The sequence below is a fragment of the Balaenoptera physalus genome (genome assembly GCF_965194825.1).
Source record: "Balaenoptera physalus genome assembly, chromosome: 5".
In the NCBI taxonomy this organism is placed as follows: Eukaryota; Metazoa; Chordata; class Mammalia; order Artiodactyla; family Balaenopteridae; genus Balaenoptera; species Balaenoptera physalus.
This window is the reverse complement of record NC_138884.1, coordinates 17,325,291-17,336,062: the sequence shown is the minus strand read 5'-3', so window position 1 is coordinate 17,336,062 and position 10,772 is coordinate 17,325,291. Positions and strand designations below refer to the sequence as shown.

The following is a 10,772-nucleotide window of genomic DNA, read 5'->3' as shown; positions in this document are numbered from 1 at the left end:
CTGCTTGTAAATTTTGGAGATTAACCCTTTGTCAGTTGCTTCATTTGCAAATATTTACTCCCATTCTGAGGGTTGTCTTTTTGTCTGGTTTATGGTTTCCTTTGCTGTGCAAAAGCTTTTTAAATTTCATTAGGTCTGATTTGCTTATTTTTGTTTTCATTTCCATTTCTCTAGGAGGTGGGTCAAAAGGATCTTACTGTGATTTATGTCATAGAGTGTTCTGCCTAGGTTTTCCTCTAAGAGTTTGATAGTATCTGGCATTCCATTTAGGTCTTTAATCCATTTTGAGTTTATTTTTGTGTATGGTGTCAGGGAGCATTCTAATTTCATTCTCTTACATGTAGCTGTCCAGTTTTCCCAGCACCACTTATTGAAGAGGCTGTCTTTTTTCCACTGTATATTCTTGCCGCCTTTATGAAAGATAAGGTGACCATACATGCATGGGTTTCTCTCTGTGCTTTCTATCCTGTTCCATTGATCTATATTTCTGTTTTTGTGCCAGTACCATACTGTCTTGATTACTGTAGCTTTGTAGTAGAGTCTGAAATAAGGGAGCCTGATTCCTCCAGCTCCATTTTTCGTTCTCAAGATTGCTTTGGCTATTCGGGGTCTTTTATGTTTTCACACAAATTGTGAAATTTTTTGTTCTAGTTCTGTGAAAAATGCCAGTGGTAGTTTGATAGGGATTGCATTGAATCTGTAGATTGCTTTGGGTAGTAGAGTCATTTTCACAATGTTGATTCTTCTAATCCAAGAACATGGTATATCTCTCCATCTATTTGTATCATCTTTAATTTCTTTCATCAGTGTCTTATAATTTTCTGCATACAGGTCTTTTGTCTCCTTAGGTAGGTTTATTCCTACATATTTTATTCTTTTTGTTGCAATGGTAAATGGGAGTGTTTTCTTAATTTCACTTTCAGATTTTTCATCATTAGTGTATAGGAATGCAAGAGATTTCTGTGCATTAATTTTGTATCCTGCTACTATACCAAATTCACTGATTAGCTCTAGTAGTTTTCTGGTAGCATCTTTAGGATTCTCTATGTATAGTATCATGTCATCTGCAAACAGTGACAGCTTTACTTCTTCTTTTCCGATTTGGATTCCTTTTTTTTTTTTTTTTTAACTTTACTCAGCATAGGTTTTACATTTTATTTATTTATTTTATTTTTGGCTGTGTTGGGTCTTCGTTTCTGTGCGAGGGCTTTCTCTAGCTGCGGGAAGCGGGGGCCACTCTTCATCACGGTGCGCGGGCCTCTCACTATCGCGGCCTCTCTTGTTGCGGAGCACAGGCTCCAGATGCACAGGCTCAGTAATTGTGGCTCATGGGCCTAGTTGCTCCATGGCATATGGGATCTTCCCAGACCAGGGCTCAAACCTGTGTCCCGTGCATTGGCAGGCAGATTCCCAACCACTGTGCCACCAGGGAAGCCCCTGGATTCCTTTTATTTATTTTTCTTCTCTGATTGCTGTGGCTAAACCTCCAAAACTATGTTGAATAATAGTGGTGAGAGTGAGAAACCTTGTCTTGTTCCTGATCTTAGTGGAAATGGTTTCAGTTTTTCACCATTGAGGACAATGTTGGCTGTGTGTTTGTCATATATGTCCTTTATTGTGTTGAGGAAAGTTCCCTCTATGCCTACTTTCTGGAGGGTTTTTATCATAAATGGGTGTTGAATTTTGTCAAAACCTTTCTCTGCATCTATTGAGATGATCATATGGTTTTTCTACTTCAATTTGTTAATATGGTGTATCACATTGATTGTTTTGTGTATATTGAAGAATCCTTGCAGTCCTGGGATAAACCCCACTTTATAATGGTGTATGATCCTTTTAATGTGCTGTTGGATTCTGTTTGCTAGTATTTTTGTTGAGGATTTTTGCATCTGTATTCATCAGTGCTATTGGCCTGTAGTTTTCTTTCTTTGTGACATGTATGTGTGGTTTGGGTATCAGGGTGATGGTGGCCCCGTAGGATGAGTTTTGCAGTTTTCCTCCTTCTGCTATATTTTGGAAGAGTTTGAGAAGGATAGGTGTTAGCTCTTCTCTAAATGTTTGATACAGCTCGCCTGTGAAGCCATTTGGTCCTGGGCTTTTTTTTGTCGGAAGATTTTTAATCACAGTTTCAATTTCAGTGCTTGTGATTGGTCTGTTCATATTTTCTATTTCTTCCTGGTTCAGTACCAGATGGTTTTGCGTTTCTAAGAATTTGTCCATTTCTTCCAGGTTGTCCATTTTATTGGCATATAGTTGCTTGTAGTAGTCTCTCATGATCCTTTGTATTTCTGCAGTGTCAGTTGTTACTTTTCCTTTTTCATTTCTAATTCTATTGACTTGAGTCTTCTCATTTTTTTTTCTTGATGTGTCTAGCTAATGGTTTATCAATGTTGTTTATCTTGTCAAAGAACCAGCTTTAATTTTATTGATCTTCGCTATCATTTCCTTCATTTCCTTTTCATTTATTTCTGATCTGATCTTTATGATTTCTTTCCTTCTGCTAACTTTGGGGTTTTTTGTTCTTATTTCTCTAATTGCTTTAGGTGTAAGGTTAGGTAGTATATTTGAGATGTTTCTTGTTTCTTAAGGTAGGATTGTATTGCTATAAACTTCCCTCTTAGAACTGCTTTTGCTGCATCCCATAGGTTTTGGGTCATCGTGTTTTCATTGTCATTTGTTTCTAGGTATTTTTTGATTTCCTCTTTTATTTCTTCAGTGATGTCTTGGTTATTAAGTAGTGTATTGTTTAGCCTCCATGTGTTTGTATTTTTTACAGATTTTTTCCTGTATTTGATATCTAGTCTTATAGCATTGTGGTCAGAAAAGATACTTGATACGATTTCAATTTTCTTAAATTTACCAAGGTTTGATATGTGACCCAAGATATGATCTATCCTGGAGAATGTTCCATAAGCACTTGAGAAGAATGTGTATTCTGTTGTTTTTGGATGAAATGTCCTATAAATGTCAATTAAGTCCATCTTGTTTAATGTATCATTTAAAGCTTGTGTTTCCTTATTTATTTTCATTTTGGATGATCTGTCCATTGGTGAAAGTGGGGTGTTAAAGTCCCCTACTATGATTGTATTACTGTTGATTTCCCCTTTTATGGCTGTTAGTATTTTCCTTATGTATTGAGGTGCTCCTATTTGGGGTGCATAAATATTTACAATTGTTATATCTTTTTCTTGGATTGATCCCTTGATCATTATATAGTGTCCTTCTTTGTCTCTTGTAATAGTCTTTATTTTAAAGTTTATTTTCTCCAATATGAGAATTGCTACTCCAGGTTTCTTTTGATTTCCATTTGCATGGAATACCTTTTTCCATCCCCTCACTTTCAGTCTGTATGTGTCCGTAGGTCTGAATTGGGTCTCTTGTAGCCAGCATATATACAGGTCTTGTTTTTGTATCCATTCAGCCAGTCTATGTCTTTTGGTTGGAGCATTTCATCCATTTACATTTAAGGTAATTTTCGATATGTATCTTCCTATTACCATTTTCTTAATTGTTTTGGGTTTGTTATTGTGGGTCTTTTCCTTCTCTTGTGTTTCCTGCCTAGAGAAGTTCCTTTAGCATTTGTTGTAAAGCTGGTTTGGTGGTGCTGAATTCTCTTAGCTTTTGCTTGTCTGTAAAGTTTTTAATTTCTCCGTCAAATCTGAATGAGATCCTTGCTGGGTAGAGTATCTTGGTTGTAGGTTTTTCTCCTTCATCACTTTAAATATGCCCTGCCACTCCCTTCTGGCTTGCAGAGTTTCTGCTGAAAGATCAGCTGTTAACCTTATGGGGATTCCCTTGTACGTTATTTGTTGTTTTCCCCTTGCTCCTTTTAATATTTTTTTCTTTGTATTTAATTTTTGATAGTTTTATTAATATGTGTCTTGGCATGTTTCTCCTTGGATTTATCCTGTATGGGACTCTCTGTGCTTCCTGGACTTGATTAACTCTTTCCTTACCCATATTAGGGAAGTTTTCAACTATAATCTCTTCAAATATTTTCTCAGTCCCTTTCTTTTTCTCTTCTTCTTCTGGGACCCCTATAATTCGAATGTTGTTGCGTTTAATGTTGTCCCAGAGGTCTCTGAGACTCTCCTTAATTCTTTTCATTCTTTTTTCTTTATTCTGCTCTGCAGTAGTTATTTCCAGTATTTTATCTTCCAGGTCACTTATCCTTTCTTCTGCCTCAGTTATTCTGTTATTGATTCCTTCTAGAGAATTTTTTATTTCATTTATTGTGTTGTTCATCACTGTTTGTTTGCTCTTTAGTTCTTTTAGGTCCTTGTTAAACGTTTCTTGTGTTTTCTCCATTCTATTTCCAAGATTTTGGATCATCTTTACTATCATTATTCTGAATTCTTCTTCAGGTAGACTGCCTATTTCCTCTTCATTTGTTAGGTCTGGTGGGTTTTTGCCTTGCTCCTTCATCTGCTGTGTGTTTCTCTGTCTTCTCATTTTGCTTAACTTACTGTGTTTGGGGTATCCTTTTCGCAGGCTGCAGGTTCGTCATTCCTGTTGTTTTTGGTGTCTGTCCCCAGTGGCTAAGGTTGGTCAGTGGGTTGTGTAGGCTTCCTGGTGGAGGGGAGTAGTGCCTGTGTTCTGGTGGATGAGGCTGGTTCTTGTCTTTCTGGTGGGTAGGTCCACGTCTGGTGGTGTGTTTTGGGGTGTCTGTGGCCTTATTATGACTTTAGGCAGCCTCTCTGCTAATGGATGCGGTTGTATTCCTGTCTTGCTAGTTGTTTGGCATAGAGTGTCCAGCACTGTAGCTTGCTGTTCATTGAGTGGATCTGGGTCTTGGCGTTGAGATGGAGATCTCTGGGTGATTTTCGCCATTTGATATTATGCGGAGCTGGGAGGTCTCTTGTGGACCAATATCCTGAACTTGGCTCTCCCACCTCAGAGGAACAGCCCTGACGTCTGGCTGGTGCACCAAGACCCTGTCATCCACACGGCTCAGAATAAGAGGGAGAAAAAAAAAAGAAAGAAGATAAAATAAACTAAAATAAAGTAAAATAAAATAAAACAAAGTTATTAAAATAAAAAATAAAAAACAATTGTTAAAAAAAATTTCTTTAAATAATTAAAAAAGAAAGAAAGAAAGAAAGAAGAGAGCAACTAAACCAAAAAGAAATCCACCAATGATAGCAAGTGCTAAATACTATACTAAAAACAAAAAACAAAAAACAAAAAACGGATAGACAGAACCCTAGGATAAATGGTAAAAGCAAAGCTATACAGACAAAATCACACAAGAAGCATACACATACACACTCACAAAAAGAGAAAAAGGGAAAAAAATGTATATATCGTTGCTCCCAAAGTCCACCTCCTCAATTTGGGATGATTCGTTGTCTATTCAGGTATTCCACAGATGCAGGGTATATCAAGTTGATTGTGGAGATTTAATCCACTGCTCCTGAGGCTGCTGGGAGAAATTTCCCTTTCTCTTCTTTGTTCGCACAGCTCCTGGGGTTCAGCTTTGGATTTGGACTTGCCTCTGCCTGTAGACCCTCCTCACAGGACAGGGTTAAAGTAGAAGCTGCTTCAGGGGCTCTGGCTCACTCAGGCCGGTGGGAGGGAGGGGTACAGGATGCTCTGAGAGCCTGCGGTGGCAGAGGCCAGCGTGACGTTGCACCAGCCTGAGGCGCGCTGTGTGTTCTCCCAGGGAAGTTGTCCCTGGATCACGGGACCCTGGCAGTGGCGGGCTGCACAGGCTCCCAGGAGGGGAGATGTGGAGAGTGAACTGTGCTTGCACACAGGCTTCTTCATGGCTGCAGCAGCAGCCTTAGCATCTCATGCTCGTCTCTGGGGTCCGCGCTGATAGCCACAGCTCGCACCCGTCTCTGGAGCTCCTTTAAGCAGTGCTCTTAATCCCCTCTCCTTGCGCACCAGGAAACAAAGAGGCAAGAAAGTCTCTTGCCTCTTCGGCAGCTCCAGACCTTTTCCCAGACTCCCTCCCAGCTAGCTGTGGTGCAATACCCCCCTTCAGGCTGTGTTCACGCCGCCAACCCCAGTCCTCTCCCTGGGATCCAACCGAAGCCCGAGCCTCAGCTCCCAGCCCCGCCTGCCCCGGCGGGTGAGCAGACAAGCCTCTCGGGCTGGTGAGTGCTGGTCAGCATCGATCATGTGTGCAGGAATCTCTCTGCTTTGCCCTCTGTACCCCTGTTGCTGCACTCTCCTCCGTGGCTCTGAAGCTTCCCCCCTCTGCCACCCACAGTCTCTGCCCACGAAGGGGCTTCCTAGTGTGTGGAAACCTTTCCTTCTTCACAGCTCCCTCCCACTGGTGCAGGTCCTGTCCCTATTCTTTTGTCGCTGTTTTTTCTTTTTTCTTTTGCCCTACCCAGGCACGTGGGGATTTTCTGGCCATTTGGGAGGTCTGAGGCCTTCTGCCAGCATTCAGTAGGTGTTCTGTAGGAGTCGTTCCACATGTAGATGTATTTCTGATGTATTTGTGGGGAAGAAGGTGATCTCCACGTCTTACTCTTCTGACATCTTGAAGTTCCTCCTCTATTAAGTCTTATAGATCTGAGACCAAGGCTATTAGTGAGATTATCTTGATAACCTGGGTGATAGTATTTTCCCAAAATAGCCACAACCGTATCTCCCATTCCACATTCTCTCCTACAATATGACTTCAACCTTTCTTCCATTAAGAGGTATGGTCTACATTCCCTCTCCTTGAATCTGGATATGATTATGTCTATGGCAGAAGTATGACTTCTGAGTTTATGTCATAAATAGTGATACAACTTCTGACTGATTTTCTTGAATATTTGTTCTTGAGAACCTATTACCATGCTGTGAGGAAACACAAGCAGCTAATGGAGAGGTCTACATGGAGAAGACCCAAGACCTTCTGGACTACAGGCCTAGCTGAGCTCCCTGATGACAGGCTCATTAACTTGCCAGCTATATAGATCAACCATCTTAAAAGTGGATTCTCCAGCTTCTAGTTAATCCACCCCTGTTGATGTTTACAGAGAGCAATGATGAACCATCCTTCTGAAATTTGCCACAATTTCAGATTCATGAAATTCAGAAATGATTGCTCCTATTTTAAGCCACCAAATTTTGAGCAGTTTATTACATAGAAGAGATAACTAATAGAGACAATCTCCTAAAAATGATACCCAATTATTCAACTAAGTTTGTATGAGTTAGGAGTGATCATTGTCCACTTTCCCAGTTATGAGTCAAAGAATTCGGCTTTATCACCTTTAATAAGAGGCAGAGTATGTGTGTGTGTGTGTGTGTGTGTGGATATATATATATACATACCTACATATACATATATATGACATACCATTCAAATATGTCAATGTAGAAAGATATGTTTTCCTTCACATAAATATCTAATAAAATCCCATTATCTTCTTGAATAATAGTTTTACTTAAAGCCCTCAAGCTGAACTCAGTATTATGTAAGAAGTGTCAAAACCAGGGGGTTTTCTTCGTTTTTTGCACCTCAGTTTGAGAAGTACAGACTTCAGAATTGGCCATCCTCAAGAAACTGTCTCCTAAGAACCATTTTCTGTAACTGTGGCTCAACAGCAGCAAATATAAAGGTAACTTTATAAAGAAAAATATAGATCACCATTAAAATAGCCTGGGTCTTCTCTCACCAAAATAACTTTATACATTAAGTGATAGAATAAGTTACCCTAACTTAACATAATGGTACTTTCCAAAATTAAGTGGGTTTAACAAATGGTAGAAGCTCTCCTAAATATTATTATTCATTATCCTATCTTCCACAGACAGCTGAAAGACAGAATTGATCAGATAAATCCACAAAATCCTGTGTGACTATTTTATGGGAGGTTTTAAATTGCACTCAGAAAAAAAAATGAAGGAGATTAAAATAGAATCTATGTACATACAATTTTGGGGATCAAATGCAGGCCGAAAGAGTGATGTTCCAGTTCTAATGTAAATAAACGTAGACAATATTTTAAAACAAAAAAGTTGTAGTTTACAAGGCCAGTTAATGTTAGATGAGAATCATAATCTAGAAGGAGATTTATTTTTTTTTAAATATATAATTTCTTTGAATTACTTGGAAATTAAAGGATTTGTTTAATAAATAAGAGATTAAAGATGAGATTTATGTCAATTACATGAAAGTGAATTGGCAGAATTAAGAAAATAATTTAGGATGAAAATAATGATACTTTAGCTTTAAAATGATTTTAAAAGTACTAAGGAGCTAAACTGATATATAGAAAGAGAATTCATAGAAATGGTGAACAAATTTATGGAAAAGCCTTTACCCTGGATGCAGGAAAAAAATAGAAAAGAAGTGAAAAAGGATAATATATATATATTATATATATATTATATATATATACATAATATATATATAATATATATACACACACACACACACACAATGAGCTGAGTTACTGAGTTCGATACACTGATTAAGAAAAAGCTGAATGGCCTATTACCAAATGCACAACAACACTGAACAGGTAAAATCACAAACACAGATCACAAATAATCAGTAAATGTTTCAAACTCATATAAAATCAAATGTAAGTTACAAAAATCATAAAATTGCACATTCATATTCCAGAACATCAGTAATTAAGACATTAATAATATCAAGGTAGATGTGATTGTGAGACATGCAGGGACTCTCATACAACGCTGATAGGAAGGCAATCTGGTATATTTCTGATAACAAGTACCAAAATGTACTTTGTCAGAGGTTTCTATAAGTATGCTCAACAAACCCTGCTTCGCCTTTGTTCATGGGCACATAGCTGGATGAGATTTCCTGTTAAATGTTAGATCTGCTGTTAAATGGTCATGCAACTAAGATTTGGCCAATGGAAAGAGGTTACAAGTGACACACCAATTTTAAATCCTGAAGACTAAAATATATCACATGTAATCTTTTATGTACTCTCTATTTCATGTCTATCAGTTGAATTATGATAATGTAGCAAAGGACTGAATGCCCTAAGGAATAGAGGAATTATAAGTTAAAAAGGTGTCTGAGTGGCTGATTCACTGCATGAAAGAGAGCCACTCAGGACAGCTGGTCAACAAAGAATCCATATGTTGCATGGTTGCATGATGAAAATGAACATTTGTGTTAATCTACCAAAATTTGGAGGTTGTTTATAACAAACACAGACATAGACAAATCGTTATCTTAAAGTATGATGCTGCCACAGCAGAAACCTAATGAGGCATTGGCTTAATTGGTCAGGTGGCTGGCAGCAAGAAAACTGATATCAGAGGCTGAGAAAGTGGAAACCCAGGTTGTATTGTGATGGTATATCTGGCAAAATTCTTGCCTGGGATAACTTGGAAGGCAGACCACATGCCTTACTGATCTTGTACCTCTAGAGAAAAAATCAGAGTGTTTGTGTGTGTTGGTTATTATTGGTTGCTTTTGGCAAGTTATAAGAAAGTGAAAAACTCAAGAAAGTCTTGTCTGATTTGTTACTAGATATGGACAGGAGTTTTGAAAGTACAAAGACTTGGAGCAATAAAAGTTTGTAAAACCTTATATATTCTAGACCTAAACAGTGAAAGATAAGATTGAAAAAAGCTTTCAAAAGATATTGCAAAGCTTCTATGCTTAAAAGAGACCATCATTTCTGTGTTAAATGTATGGACTTCCCACCTATTGTTTTAAGTTGGCCAAAATAATTGCCATGATGTTGATAAAGCAGCATGGGTTTGAGGAAGCAAAACATTAGCCTTGAGAATTTCTGCCTAAAAGATAACCTTGGTTGTGGTTAGCAGCACCTGGAACTCACTGGATGCAAAGAGAGATCTACTAATTTTCTGAGAGAATATTATTGCCAAAGGAACTATGAGCCTGAACTTAAAAGCCACCAGCCATTTGAATGATAACATAATATTCAGAACACAATTTTTACCAGGAGGAACAGGCTATGAAACAAGGGAAGACCTAATAAGGGCATATTCCTCATTGCTCACCTCAGACCACTTCAGATATGAATATGGAAGATAATAATTTATCAGTGGGTAAAACCGTTAGACAAGGGAGTTCCACACAAAGAGCAAACCATAGTCTCATCAAGGAATATCCCCTACCCTATGATAAGGAGTTTTTATATACCCTGCCACTGAGATTTCTAGATGTCTGCATACCAATAACTGCTATGTATCTCCCACTCTGCCCTTTTCAAATACGATTTTCTGTTGTGGTCATCCTGTCCCAACTGTGCTACTGTATATTGGGTGTAGGGGGAGCTAAAGCTCTATTTCAAGAGCATCAGACCAGAGTAGATATACATGGATCTAATAAAGATCACTACACTCATATTACATCAATATCCTGGACTTCAAGTTGTACAGGACTTCAGAATGTATCTCTTTAGGAAAGGGGTAAGTCGGAAAAAGTACAAAATGATATTTGGGGATCAGATGGATACACTGTGTCAGAGGCTGCTATGGGTTCACTGAAAGCTACATTCCCTTTCTTCTGGAGAACACAGTTAGACCACATTTTTTATTTAGGTATGTCCCTGTGACTGACTTACGGCCAGTGGAATGTGAACACAAGTGATGTGTGATACCTCAAAGCCTAACTCCTAAAAATCCTCAAATGATCCCCATACTTCTTTGCAGAGAATTCACCAGAGGAGCTTACCTACCTAGGGAATGCAGAGTGATGAGAGAGGAGGAGCCACAGGCTCTAAGACACCACTTGGAAATCTGCTTTATTCATGACAGACTGGTGCATGACCAAGAAAAAATTTTATGGTGTGAAGCCACTGACTTTTGAGGTTGTT

General features: G+C 38.5%; 1 long non-coding RNA gene across 1 annotated transcript in view; it reads right to left on the bottom strand.

Annotated features, from left to right (window-relative positions):
• Positions 1-10,772, bottom strand: part of LOC309660860 — an 850,010-nt gene that overhangs the window by 13,627 nt on the left and 825,611 nt on the right. The gene's annotated exons all lie outside the window — the stretch shown is intronic.